Raw genomic sequence first — 15,153 nt, forward strand, 5'->3', positions numbered from 1 at the left:
GACGAAGCTTACATTGTGCTAGAATTCAATCATTAATGAGCGCAATTTAATTTTTTCAGAACCTTGTCGAGAAAGCTGTCAACGAACAGCGCAGTTCATACTGGATTGGAAAGTGCAAAGCCGGGTGAGATTTGGGATATGCATGTTGTTGAGGATGAGTTTGCCGTGGGATTAGTCTGGGGATTGACACAGGCTGCGAGAAATGAAATGGGCAGTAGGATTAGTTTGGGAACTGACACGGGTTGCGAGAGGGAGCGGGCAGGAGAATTAGTTTGCGGACTGATGATTTCGGTGGGCAGAGTGCAGGATTGGCAGCATTTTGGGGACAGGGAAAGGTCTGCGGGGAGAGAGTGGGGCGTTTGAATTTGTTCAGTGACTGACACCGGTCTGTGGGAAGGAAATGTTGCAGTGGGAGTATTTTGGGGACGGACACTGTGGGGAGGGAGTGCCGCACTGGGATTAATTTGGGACACACAAATCTGTGTGGATAGAGTGGGCAATTGGATTAGCCTGGGAACCAACACGGGCTGTTGGTAGAACGAGTGTCGTTCAATTTATTTGGGGACTAACGTGGATTGTGGGAAGAGAGTGTGAAGTGGGAGTGTTTTGATTATTGGCACAGGTCTGCAGGGAGCAGGTTGGGCAGTGGGATTATTTTGGAGACCGACTTGGGGCTGTAAGGAGAGAATGGGAAATGTAAGTGTTTTGGGGACAGACACGAGGCGTGGGGAGAGATTAGAGTTGTGGTGTTTTTTTGAGGGGAACTGATACGGGTTGTGGTAGAGAGTGAGACAGTGGGAGTTCTTTGGGGAATGACACAGAGCAGTTGATAGAGAATTTGTCAGTGGGATTAGTTTAGACATTGACAGAGGTCTGTGGGAAGATAGTGGGAAGTGGAAGTGTTTTGGTTTCTAACAGAAGTCTGGAACAAGAAGGTTGGGCAGTCGGATTATACCCGGGGCTGGCACGGGGCTATAGGGAGAGAGTGCGAAGTGCGAGTATTTTGGGGACCGACACGGTGCCGTGCGGATAGAGTGAGGCAGAGTGTGGACTTTGGAATGACACTGATCTGTGCGGTGAGATGGGAAGTGAGAGTATTTTGAGTTATAAAGCAGGCCTGTGGGGAGACAGTGAAGTAGTGTACGTATTTTGAGGCCTGTGGGGTGCAGTGGCGTACTGTGATTATTCTGGGGTCTCACACCGGTCTGTGGGGAGAGGGTCGTGCAAGGGATTACTTTTGAGGACTGACGTAGGGCTGCAGGGTAGACTGTGTCAGTGGGAGTATTCTGGAGCCTGACACAAGGATGTGCTGGCAAAGTGGGTCTGTGGGAAATTCTGGGGTGTGCCACAGGTCAATGGTGAGGGAGTGTGTCAGTGAGTTTGGGGTCTGACACGGGGCTGTCTGTTGCATTAGCGTTGTGCCTTTTGAACTTGTTTACTCCTCCTTGACAGGCAAGTGGCCTCTTCTGTGGTGCACAAGACGAAAGCTGGAAAGTTCGAATGCAGTGAATGTAAACCTGGCAATTGCGAAAACGGTCAGCACCGTTTCATCTGTGAGAAGTCGGCACCTTCGTGCCCAGATATTCGTGAAAAGATCCAGGATCTGTGTCAAAAGCTCGCAGGGCAGACTTGAATCAGATGACAACACCCTCTTTCTCCCCCGCATCTGACCAACACATGTTCTCCAGCCGCCTGCCTTATTTTCCTCTCTCCTTATATCGCTCTCTTACTTGCCATCTCGCCTTCTCTTTACCCTCGCTCCTTCAAACTTACTCTCTCTCTCATCCTTCTCCCCTCCCACCTCACCTATTACATCCCAATATTTCCCTTCCACTCGCTTTCTTCCCCAACTCTTCTCTCTTGTCTCTCCCGATTCTCTACTCCATCTCTATCCTCTCTCCCCATCGCACTCTTTCATTTATATAATCCCACTTCACCCGTCTTTTCTCTTTTCACCACTCTCACCTAAATCATGTGTCTTAGTGTTCTCGATTCCCCAGCCTTGGAGAAACAGAGTGCCTTATCTTTGCCACCCGAGGCTTTATTCACCTCTGTAAGGTCACAGAATAAAGCCTAAAAATTCCTGACCTCGCTCCATAATTTAGTCCCTCGTGTCCCGGCAGCATCCTCGATTTGTTCTTTTGAAGAATCGGTAGGTCGCAAATATGTAAAATTATTGTGAAATTCCAAAAGATAATAAAGACCGCAAAATGTGAGGTGGTGCTCATGCTTTCAGGAATATGATGGAGGGGGGGGGGCAGGTCTTCCTGAATCGTTGAGTTTTCAGACACTTGTGCCTCCTCCACGATGGTAGCAATGAACAGGGAGTGTGTCCTGGGGTGAGTGGCCTCTGTGATGGACGCCGCCGTCTCCTGGTATCGCATCTTGAGGATGTCCTCGATGCTGGGAAGTTTTGTTCACGTGATGGAGCTGGTTGAGTTTACTCTCCACTGCCGCCTCTGGCGACTTTGTGCGTTGCAGCTTCCACACCAGGCGGCGATGCGACAAGTCGGAATGCTCCCAGCGATCATTTGCTGGTCTTCAATGAAAGACCAAATCTTCACAAACTCCTGACGTCGTACTCCCTTCCGTAACGAGAGAGGTATGGATGGTTGGAATGGTGGTGAAGACAATTGCTGAGGCTCAGACTGGAAATAAACAAGACGACACAAACCAAATCCAGTGGTAACATCACAAGCTGCAGGACAAGAAACTAATCCTCCGGTTGAACACAGAGTGTCAGCTCGAGGCCTTTAACTGCAGACATTCCGTGAAGGCATGTTACAGGCAGTAATTGGCAGTCTAATGCTTAAAGTGGACGCGGCAGCTAAACACACCCAAGGGATTGGCCGTGCCAAAACTTGGATGACTCCCGCTCTTCAACCGGGAACATGACACCTTAGTGTCTGCATGAATGTTTTGGACCTAGGATACATCCACTGAGCTGCGGACATCCTCGTCGTGAACCTTCTTTCAACCCTCTCTAATGTAAGGACATCTGGTTGAATTATGTAAGAGGCCTAAAACTGCTCACAATACACCAAATAAGGCCTCACAGTGGCTTAAAATTAAATCCTTGCTCTGGAAATGAATGCCTACCTTGTATTTGCCTTCCACATCACCGACTTCTTAGGCAATCCAGCCTGTTTCTCGGCAAAGGTTTTTAGTGTCCTTCCAGGTGAACCATCGGAAACTCATGACTTGCGAGGGTTCACCCATCTGAAAGATGACTCATACGGAGGCCGTCGAGACATTGGTCATAGAAGAGAAGAGACGAGCAGAGTCGAGCAATGTGCCCCTCTCAAACGCCTTTGTTCAACTGCAACGTGGCTTTCCAACTCGTCTACCTACTCAATGTGCGCGTCCTTTACACCCTCCCATAAAATCCTCCCTGTTTCCGTGACTCCCTGCATCCTCTGTACCACCTCCCGGTCTAGTCACTCTATCCCTTCCCTTCATCCCTGCCCGTCTTCATGATCCCTTCGCTCTTCTACACCCCGCCAGTCTCTGCCAACAACAGCAGTCCCTGCAGCCTTCCTTGTTCTCCTTCCTCCCCTACGACCCACTTCGTCGTCAACTCTCCTTCCCAGGCAACCATCCTCGTCACGGTCAGCCACGACTTCCCCTAAAGCCCTACCCGTTTCCGCCACCGTCATCGTCTTCTACACACACCGTCTCCATCAGCACTTCGTCCCCTTCACTCTTTGCCGTCTCCATTATCTCTTCTTTCCCCGTTTCCCGTTGTCTGTTCATTTGGAACCGTGGGGCGGAATGGGGAGCGGTGACGTCTGGTATTACGCCACCGCGGCCCCCACCTCCACTGGATATCGATCTCTCGGTTCAGAGCCTCTGCACTATTCTGTGTGAACAGGCCAACTGTTTGTTTCGACAACACTCCCTCCCAGTGACTGCTATCTCATGGCCACGTCCATGCTCTCCCGACATCACATCCCCCTTAAAGTTGTCTGCTCTTCCCTGTACATCATCTGAACGCAAACATGCGCACATTCTCCGAGACAGAATCACAATTTAGGACTATTGGACCGGCGGAATGCTGGGGTTTGGTGAGAGGGAAGGAGCTTTTGAACCCGGGAATTTCTGAAAGGACCCGAGGAATAAGCTGCAGTTTGTGTCTGAACCCGGGAGTGTGCGATGGGATCGGCCGGAGATAGCGTCACACAGTGTCTAACTTAAGGACTGTGTCATCAGATGGTGTGGAGAGAGGTTAATTGTGCGTCTGACCCCGGGAGTGTGTGATGGGACGATGTGGACAGAGTTTAACTCCGTGTCTGACCTTGGTAGTGTGCGATGGGATCGTCCGGAGAAAGCGTCACACTTCGGGACTGCGCGTTGGAACGGTGGGGAGGAGACTTCACTCTGTATCTGACCCGGGGAGTGTGTGATGGGACGGTGTGGAGGGAGATTCACTTTGTGTCTGACCCCGGTAGTGTGTGATGGGACGGTGTGGAGGGGCATTCACTCCGTGTCTAACCCGATGAATATGTGATGGGACGGTGTGGAGGGAGTTTCAGTACTTTTCTGACCCCGCAAGTATGTGATATAACTGTGTGGAGGGAAATGCACTCTGCGTCTGACCCCTGGAGTGTACGATGAGGCGATATGGAGAGATTCGCACTCAGTTTTTGTATCTGTATGTGTGTGTGTGATGAGCCGGAGTAGATGGAAAGAGCGGCGTGTAATCGGATTTGAGTGGAAGTTGCACGGTTTGCAACTTTGAATCTTCAAGGAGGAGAGTCCCGAGTGAGAGAAGGCACAAAACTGTTGGTTTATTTGTTTTCAGTTTATTTGTTATTTCTTTCTTTATAAATGCACAGTTGGAGCGGTAGCAATGCCTGGCAGGAGAGTTGAATGTTCCTCTTGCTGGATGTGGGGAGGCGGGGGTCCTTCAGGGTTCCTGACAACTTCCCGTGTAAGAAGGCAATAGAGCTGCCCCTTACTGTACTTTACAGAGTTGGAAAAGGAACTAGATGAACTTATGATCGTTCGAGTCACAGAGGGGGTTATAGGGATGACATACAAAGAAGTATTTACACGCAAAGTGCAGGACACAGTGAATTGGGTGTCATTCAGAATGTGGAAGCGGCTAACAAGGTAGAGGCAGTGTAGAGATCTCTTGTTGCCTACCCGCTTAATAACAGGTATACAACTTTGGCTGGGAGGAGAGATGTGCAAATGGCCAAGCAGAGCAAAGTCTCATCGGTCATGTCTCTGGCACTGAGCATGGTTTGTGGCTCAAAAGCAAAGTGGGTGAGATGTGGCGAGCTGTATTGATGGGGTTTTCTTTAGCTGGGGAACAGAAAAGATGTACTGTGGACGAGAACAAGATTTCTCGATGCTATGCGGTCGTTATAGACACCATATATAGGTAGGAATATGGTCCGTGAGCAGGTCAGTGGGACTAGGCAGAAAATGGTTCGGTACAGCCAAGAAGGGCCAAAAGGCCTGTTTCTGTGCTGTAGTTTTTCAATAGTTTCTATGCTATGGTGTTCACAGTGTATGACCCTGGCAGCGTGAAGAGAGGGCCTTTGACACCTGGCATTTAAGATGGCACATGCGGAGGAGATTAAAGGTTAGAATCGAACACTGTTTAAGGAGCTTCACTCTGTTTCCCACACAGGCAGTTTATGCTGGGCAGTTGTGGACTTAGTTTCACCCTGTGTGACACATCCGTCCCCCCCCCCCTCCTCAGGGAGTGTGTGATGGGACGGTTTGGAGGGAGTTCACTCTGTGTCTGACCCCGGGACAGTGTGATGGGACGGTGTGGAAGGAGATTCACTCTGTGTCTGACCCACCCAGAAGTGTGTGATGGGACGGTGTGGAGGGAGATTCATTCTGTGTCTGACTTGCGGCGGATATAATGAATGGCACGGAGAGAGACCCACTGCACCTTTTTTTTTTCTAATTTCCAGAGCACGCGTGTCCCCAGGTCTGGATCAGAAGGGATGACCGTTGTTATTTCATATCTATTTCCAAAATATTACGATTCAGCGAAGCATCATTGTTCCAATTATGATTCAATGCGTCTTGAAATAAATCCAAAACAGGAAGAGGTATGTGTCAGAAACACAGAATATATATCCAGATCAGTGACTCCGTCCACTTCATTACATCTCACACTTCCGGGACCAGACACGGATTGAGGATCCCTCTACACCGTCCGATCACATACACCTGGTGTCAGACACAAAGTGAAACTTGGCTCGTTGGTGTTGTATTGTCCAGCTGATCAGGGTCTAGTGGAGAGTAAATGAGATGGTAACCGCTGTCGACCTTTTGTGGAGTTCACAAAATTGCAGCGGGGCCACGTCTTCGCTAAAGTAGGGTTTGACTTTGGATTGGACCAGTCTCTCAAAGCACTGAATGATAATGAGTGTCTCGGGTGATTGTTGTTGAGGTAGCTCACCCTACCTTTCGCGGACACTGTTGTGACTGTCGCCCTTTAGAAGCAGGTGAAACATCCCTACTGCAGCGGTGAGAGATTCTAGATGTCCCCGGACACTGGAACGTCAGCTACAGTCCCCCCCACCTCTGTCACCTTATCCTTCATCGACAACCCTCCCCGTCTCCGTCAACACCCTCGTCACCCACACCCCTCCCCTTCTCCGTCATCCCCTCCCTCCACGACGATCATTTCCTGTGAGCAGTCTATTACACTGGAGCCCCCACGTCTCCGACCCCTCCGCAAGCTCCTCCCCCTCTGTGTTTACACGGAATTGTCGGGAGAATGGGGGAGAGGGGAGAGTTGACGTCTGGTGTTACATCTGCTTTCCACCAGATATTGATCTCTCAGATCTTAGCCTCTCTACATCTTTGTTCAGGCAGGCCGATCGTGCGGTTCCTCACAACTTCCTGCCAGTCACTGCAATCTCACCAGCTCTCCCTATCCTCCCCTACCCTCTTCTTAACTCTACACTACATCCGGTCACACATTACTATCTATGAGACAGACCCACAATGAAAGACCAGAGCAAAGCCGATGTTCTGGGGACTGGTGAGAGGGGAGAATATGCACAGAGTAAGCTTCGTTCAGTTTCTGATTCTGTTAGGGTATGATGGGACGGTGTGGAGGGAGATGCACTCTGTGTCTGACGCCGGCAGTGTGTGATGGGATGATGTGGAGGGAGATTCACTCTGCGTCTGACCACGGGAGTGTGTGATGGGATGGTGTGGAGGGAGATTCAGTCTGTGTCTGACCACGGGGGAGAGTGATGGGACGGTGTGGAAGGAGATTCACTCTGTGTCTGACAAGGGGAGTGTGTGATGGGACGGTGTGGAGGGAGATTCACTCTGTGTCTGACCCCAGGAGTGTGTGATGGGACGGTGTGGAAGGAGGTTCACTCTGTGTCAGACCACGGGAGTGTGTGATGGGACGGTGTGGAGGGAGGTTCATTCTGTGTCTGACCCCGGGAAAGTGTGATGGGACGCTGCGGAGGGAGATTCACTCTGTGTCTGACCCAGGGATTCTGTTTTGGGACAGTCTGTTGGGTGTTTTGCTCTGTGTCTGACCCCGTCGTGTTTGTTTGGAGGGTCCAGAGGCTATATTTCACATTTGTTCTGTCCCTCTCTTCCTACGCCGACACATATACACTCTGTCTCTCTCTAAACACAAGTACACCGTCTCTATCTATTCAAACCCTCCCAATCTTTTGCTCGACGGCCTCTATTTCACCCATTATCTCTGCTCTCACACGTACTCTCTGTCTAAAACCATACTTCCTCTCACTCTATCCCCACTCACTTGCTCTTGCAAAACACACACACTCGCTCTCTCTCTCTCCTCTCTCTTTCCATGCCTATTAAATCTCTCTCGCTGCCTCTCTCTCTCTCTCTTAACTGGGTTGAGAATTGGCTGATGGAGTTGAAACGAGTTAACTTTCAGGTGGGTCATTTTGGTAGATCAAATATGATGGCAGAATATAGTATTACTGGTAAGACTTGGCAGTGTGGAGGATCAGAGTGATCATAGGTCCCAGTGCAGACGACACTTAAAGCAGCTACGCGTTGACTCTTGCTTATGAAACCATACAATGTATTGGCCTTCACCAACCGTGTGATTCACTTTAGTAGCCGAGATGTAATGATGTAGCTCTATAGGACCCTGGTCAGACTCCATTTCAGGCACTGTGCACAGTTCTTGTCTCCTAGTATCCCAGTCTATCTGTCTCTTACTGTAACCGCACCCCCTCTATATCTCTATCTCTCTTTCTCTCTCTATCTATCGCTCTGTCACTCTCTCTGTGCCACTCACATGCACTCTCTGTAACCCCCACTCATGCGCTCTCACTCTGCCTCACACACTGTGCCACCACTATGTCTGTGACCCCGTCTCCCTAACCCCAGTCTCAGTATTTACCCCCACACATTCCCTCTACCACCACTCTTCCTCTCTCCGCCCCTACTAATTCCTCTCCACTCTCTTTCTATCCCCTATTTTCCTCTATCTCTACCGTATCCTGTCACTATTTCTACTCCCTCCCTTTCTCTGTGCCCCCGCTGTCTGTTCACCCCACTCTCCTCCGCTCTCTATCCACACACACTCTCGCTACCCTGCTCTCTCTTTCTCTCTGTCTGTCTGTCTCTCTCTCTCTCGCTCTACTCCCATTATCTCTCTCTTCCCGCACTCTTGCTTATTCGTTCTCTGCCATCTCTCTAACTCCCTCTCTCCCCCCTCTCTCTCTGTACACCAACTCGCTCCATTTACCTGCTCTTTCTCTCCCCCACTCTCTCTCTTCCTGTTCCCACTCTCTCCACCTGCCCTCGTTCTCTCTCCTCTCTACGCTCACATCTTCTCTCTCCTGCCCCCATTCTTTCTTTTCTCTAACGTTTCTCCCTGTGTCTAATCCCACACTTTCTCTCTCTCTGCCCAATCTCTGTACACCCCACTCCCTGATTCTCTCACCTCTCCCTCTATCTCCTTCTACAAGCAACTTTCTCTCCTTTCCGCAGATCACCCACTGTACTAACACACTCACTCTCTCTGCTTCACGCTCTCCCCCACCTCTCTCCCTCCCGCCCTCCGTACCCCGCCTCTCTCGCTATAACTGGACTCCCACTCATTCTCTCTTCCTCTACCATTCTCTTTCTACACCACTCTGTCTCTGCCCTACCCTCTCCCCATCTCTCTCTAACTCCACTATCTCTGTCTTTCCACCATACTCTCTCACCCTCTCTATCCACACCGTCTCTCTTCCTCTCTCTTATTGCCAGTTCCCTCTCTCTACTCTCACTCTATTTCTAACGACACCGTCGCTCTCTCTTATTCTATTCCCTCTTTCTCTCTCCCTCTACCACCATCCTCCCTCTCCTCCTCTACCCCTTCACCCCTGACTCCCTTTCTCTCTACACCTACTTTATCTCTCTCACCACCTCTCTCTATCTCTCCCTCTCTACCCGCACTAACTCTCTGTGCTACGCTTGCTCATTTTCTATCACCCTGCCCTTAATATCTGTCTAACCACAATCTCTTTGTGCCTACCGTCTCTCTCTATACTCTCCATTTCGCTGTGACCCCACCCTCTCTGTCTCTCCACTCCCCATACTCTCTCTCCTTTCCCGCACTCTCTCTACCTCACTCAATATCTAACCTATCTCTCTACCCCACTCTCCCTTCCTCACTAACTCCTCTCCCTCACTACCCCCACTCTCTCTACCTCACTGAACCCTCTCCCTCACTACCGTCACTCTCACTCTATCCCCTCTATTTCTTTTTCTTTGCTCTGCCCCCTCTCCTTATCTTTTCTCGCTCTATACCACTCTCTCTCTCTTTCACTCCCATTTCTCCCCGGCCTGTATATCTGTCTCTCTGTATCTCGGCTCTACCTCTGTCCCTCTGCAACATCTGGCTCTCTCTATCCCACACACTCTCTATCTATCCCCACTCTCTCTACCCCGACTCGTTCTACCCCACTCTCTAGCTATAACCCACCTTATCCCTACGCCGACTCTCTCTACCCCCACTCTTTCTCCCTCTCTTTTCATCCCCACTCTCTATCTCTCTGTCTCACTCTACCTCTCTGCATCTCTCCCTCTCTAACCGCAAGCTGTGTCTTCCTGCCTATCGTTTTCCTTTCCCTCTCTCTACCCTCAATCTCTCTCCAAGCACACCGTCTCTCTCCCTCTCATTCTAACTCACCTCTGTCGCTCTCTTGACCACAACTCTCTCTCTCTCTCTGTTTCTACACCCCACACAATCCATCTAGCTCTCCCTTGCTCCACTCTTTCTGTCAACCCCCTTCCTCTATCCATCTTTCTCTCGACCCGCACTCTTTCCCTTTCTCTCTACAGTTGTTCGTTGACTCTCTCTCTCTTTCACTCTACCGTCTCTCTCACTCTCTCTACTCCCTCAAGGTTGCTATACCCCCACTCTCTCTTTCCACACACACTCTCTGTCCCTCTCTCTACCCTTCCTCTCCCTCTCTACCCTCCCTCTCTCTCTACCCCCACTTTCTCTCTCTCATCCCTTACTCTCTATCTACCCAGATATTACCTCTCTTTCCTCCACTCTCCCTTTATCTGTAACGTCTCTAACTCTCTCTCTATCTCTGCGTACTCCTTCGCTGTACCCCTCTCTGTCACACTCGACTCCCACTCTATCTCTCTCTATCCACACACTGCCTCTCTCCCCGAACTCTCGCTCTCTTTATCTCCACCGTCTCTCTCTTTGACCCTCTCTCTACTCCCAATCCCTCTATCCCCCTCTCTCTAAACCTCTCTCTGTCTCCATAATTACCATCCCTCCTCTTGCTCTACCCCACTTTCTGTCTACCCCTGTCTCTTCCTCTCTATGTCCCTCAGTACCACTCACTCTCTCTCTACAACCACACTCTCTCTATCCTCACTCTTTCCCTCTCTCCCTGGTCCCTCTCTCTACGCCACTATCTCTGACTGCCCCACTCTCTCCTGCTCTACACCTACTCTCACTTTCACTCTACCGTCTCTATCTACCCCGCCTCATTTTCGCTCTCTGTACCCCCATTATTTTTTTCCCGCCACACTAACCTCTCTTTCTCTCTCTGCCCCACACTCTCTACTCCCACGTCTCTCTCTAAACTCTCTCACCTCTCTTCCTTTATCTCTATCCCCATTCTCTCTCTCCCTGTGCCACTCTCTCTCCCGCTACCCAAACTTTCTCCCTTTCTCTCTATCGTTGCCCATTCTCTCTCTCCCCTCAATATCCCTCGCTCTAAACACATATTCTCTCGAATATTCTCTCTTTCTCTCTCTACTCCCACACAGAATCTTTCTGTATCCCACTCTCCCTCTCGCTCCACCGGCACTCTCTTCCTCTGTCCTGCTGTCCCCTCTCTACCGCTCTACAACCCCTCTCTCTCTTTCTGCCTCACTCTGTCTCTCTAGACCCACACACGCTCTCTATGCTCTCTCTCTACACTTCATTCTACCTTATCTCTCCGTCTCATACTTTCTCTAATCCTTCTCTTTCTCTGTGCACCCATTCTCTCTCTCTCCACCACTCCCCCTCTCCCTCTACTCCTCTCTCAACAACCACTGTCTCTCTATCCCACCCTCTCCTTCCGTTTCTACCTTCAATCTCCCTCTCCCCGCTATAAGCCTCTATCCCTTTATCCCTCTCCCCCTCTCTCCCTCCCTCCCTCACTCTCCCTCCCTCTCTCTCTCTCTCTCGCTTTCTCTCTCTCTCTCTCTCTCTCTCTCTCTCTCTCTCTCTCTCTCTCTCTCTTTCTCTTTCTTCTCTGTTTCATCCAGTCACACACACGTACTGGATTTGAAACAGACTGAATTCGAGACGACTGGAACTCCCACATGCTGGGGATTGTTGAGAGCTGAGAGTGGGCAGACAGGGTGATTTGCTCAGTTTAAGACTCCACTAGAGTGGTATTGGACGGTACGTGACCTTGGGGATGTGTGATGACACAGTCTGGAGCGCTTCACTCTGCGCCTGTCTCCCAACTGTGTGGTGAGGTGGTATGGAAGGAGCTTCACCATGTGTCCGACACACGGGCGTGTGTGATTGGACGGTGTGGAGGGAGATTCACTCTGTGTCTAACGCCGGAAGTGGGTGATGGGACGGTGTGCCGGGAGATTCACTCTGGGTCTGACCCAGGGAGTGTGTGATGGGACGGTGTGCAGAGAGATTCACTCTGTGTCTGACCCAGGGAGTGTGTGATGGGGCGGCGCCCCAGGAACTTCACTCTGTGGCTGACCCCGGGAGTGTGTGATGGGACGGTGGAGAGGGAGATTCACTCTGTGTCTGACCCCTGGAGTGTGTGATGGGACGGTGTGGAGGGAGATTCACTCTGTGTCTGGCCCCGGGAGTGTGTGATGGGGAGGCGCCGCAGGAGCTTCACTCTGTGTCTAACCCCGGGAGTGTGTGATGTGACGGTGGAGAGGGAGGTTCACTCTGTGTTTGACCTCCGGACTGTTGTGGGATGGTGTGGAAGGAGCTTCACGATATGTCTGGAGCCCCGTCAATGTTACTGGGACGGGTGATGGGAGGTTCACGCTGTGTCTGACCCCCGGACTCTGTGATGGGGTGGTGTGGAAGGAGCTGCACTCTGTGTCTGACCCCGACTGTGTGTGATATAACGGTGCCGAGGGAGATTCACTCTGTGTCTGACCCCCGGACTCTGTGGTGGGGTGGTGTGGAAGGAGCTTCACTCTGTGTCTGACCCCGGCTGTGTGTGATATAACGGTGCCGAGGGAGATTCACTCTGTGTCTGACCCCGGGAGTGTGTGATGGGACGGTGCGGATGCAGATTCACTCTGTGTCTGACCTCCGGACTATTGTGGGATGGCTTGGAAGGAACTTCAGTCTGTGGCTGGTACCCCGTCAATGTTAATGGGGCGGTGTGGTTGGACCTGCACTGCATTTGTGAGCTCTCTCTCTACCCCCTCTCCGTATCTCTCTCTCAACCCTTCCCCATTCCCGAATTCCCCTGCTCCTTTCTCCTTCGTCCTGACTTATTGTGGAGCATGAAGCCGAACGGCGGTCCAGCAGGCGGCGCCTTTCCTGGGAACGGAACATGGGCCCAGGCGAATTTCCGCCAGGTGAAGGTTCATTGTGAGCTGGGGAGAGTGGGAATTTGGGTGGACAAAAAGAGGAGGCTCTGTGAGGAGGACAATCAGATAGTAAGACATAAGGAGAGAAGGGATAGAGAGAGTAAGAGAGCTGGAGGAGTAAAAATTGAAGCGGGATAGAAGCATTCATGGGGGACAAAGAGGGAAGTAGTTAGGGACGCAGAGAGACTAATGGGTATTCACAAGTTGATGCAGGATTTTTGAAAGAGCTTCTGAACGTCTTTTGGGCTGACGTCCCTGTTATCTTTTGTTTTATCTATCTATCTATCTATCTAATATCTATCTATCTGTCTATCTATCCATCTATCTATCTATTGATCGATCTATCTATTTATCTATCTGTCTATCTATCTATCTATCTATCTATCTATCTATCTATCTATCTATCTATCTATCCATCTATCTATCTATCTATCTATCTATCGATTTATCTAGCTATCTATCTATCTACATAGAACATAGAACATAGAATAGTACAGCACAGTACAGGCCCTTCGGCCAAAATGTTGTGCCGATCCTCAAACCCTGCCTCCTATATAAGCCCCCACATTAGATTCCTCTGTATATCTGTCTAGTAGTCTCTTAAACTTCACTAGCGTATCTGCCTCCACCACTGACTCAGGCAGTGCATTCCACGCACCAACCACTCTCTGAGTAAAAAATCTTCCTCTAATATCCCCCTTCAACTTCCCACCCCTTACCTTAAAGCCATGTCCTCTTGTATTGAGCAGTGGTGCCCTGGGGAAGAGGCGCTGGCTATCCACTCTATCTATTCCTCTTAATATCTTGTACACCTCTTTCATGTCTCCTCTCATCCTCCTTCTCTCCAAAGAGTAAAGCCCTAGCTCCCTTAATCTCTGATCATAATGCATACTTTCTAAACCAGGCACCATCCTGGTAAATCTCCTCTGTACCCTTTCCAATTCTTCCACATCCGTCCTATAGTGAGGTGACCAGAACTGGACACAATACTCCAAGTGTGGCCTAACCAGAGTTTTAGAGAGCTGCATCATTACATCGCGACTCTTAAACTCTATCCCTCGACTTATGAAAGCCAACACCCCATAGGCTTTCTTAAATACCCTATCCACCTGTGAGGCAACTTTCAGGGCTCTGTGGACATGTACCCCAAGATTTCTCTGCTCCTCCACACTACCAAGTATCCTGCCATTTGCTTTGTACCCTGCTTTGGAGTTTGTGCTTCCAAAACGTACCACCTCACACTTCTCCGGGTTGAACTCCATCTGCCACTTCTCAGCCCACTTCTGCATCCTATCAATGTCTCTCTGCAATCTTTGACAATCCTCTACACTATCTACAACACCACTAACCTTTGTATCGTCTGCAAACTTGCCAACCCACCCTTCTACCCCCAGGTCGTTAATAAAAATCTATCTATCTATTATTTATTTAATTATTAATTATTTCTCTATCTACTTATTTATTTATTTGAGGGTGGGGGTGGCTGTGTTGATGACGGGCCTGTCAGTCCATCGCTCGCTTTCAAGGCCTCTCCGAAATACTGATAACCCCCAGCTCATGTTCCAAAGGGTGAAGAGAGTCAACCCATGAGATACCGATCAGCCTGCGTTGTTTTCATGTTAACTTCAATATCTAAGTGACACTTTTTTCGATCAGTTCCTCACAGTCTATAAAAAGGCAATCTGTTATTCTCAGCTGCTTCTGGTGTGAATTTTGTGTACGTTTGAGAGAGAGAATAAGTGAGATAGAGAGAGACAGAGAGAGAGACAGAGAGAGAGAAATAGACAGAGAGAGAGAGAGAGAGAGAGAGAGAGAGAGAGAGGAGAGACAGAGTGAGAGAGAGAGAGAGAGAGAAAGAGAGAGAGCGACTGAGAGGAGTTGTTCATTTCGCTCTGAGGGAGGGGGCTCGCTTACTTCGGTGGGAGTTGGGTCTTTGTCGAAGGGCCGTGGTTTCTCCGCAACAGTGGGTTTGAATCCCCGGCGATAAGCAGAGGAGTGGGTGCACCGATAATCAAATCAGATACCAACCTGGGAGAGGGTGGGGGCGGTGGACGATCTACAATTCTATAAAGGCTCTGCACGAGTGACACATATCCG

The sequence above is a fragment of the Mobula birostris genome, chromosome 13 (genome assembly GCF_030028105.1).
Source record: "Mobula birostris isolate sMobBir1 chromosome 13, sMobBir1.hap1, whole genome shotgun sequence".
NCBI lineage: Eukaryota > Metazoa > Chordata > Chondrichthyes > Myliobatiformes > Myliobatidae > Mobula > Mobula birostris.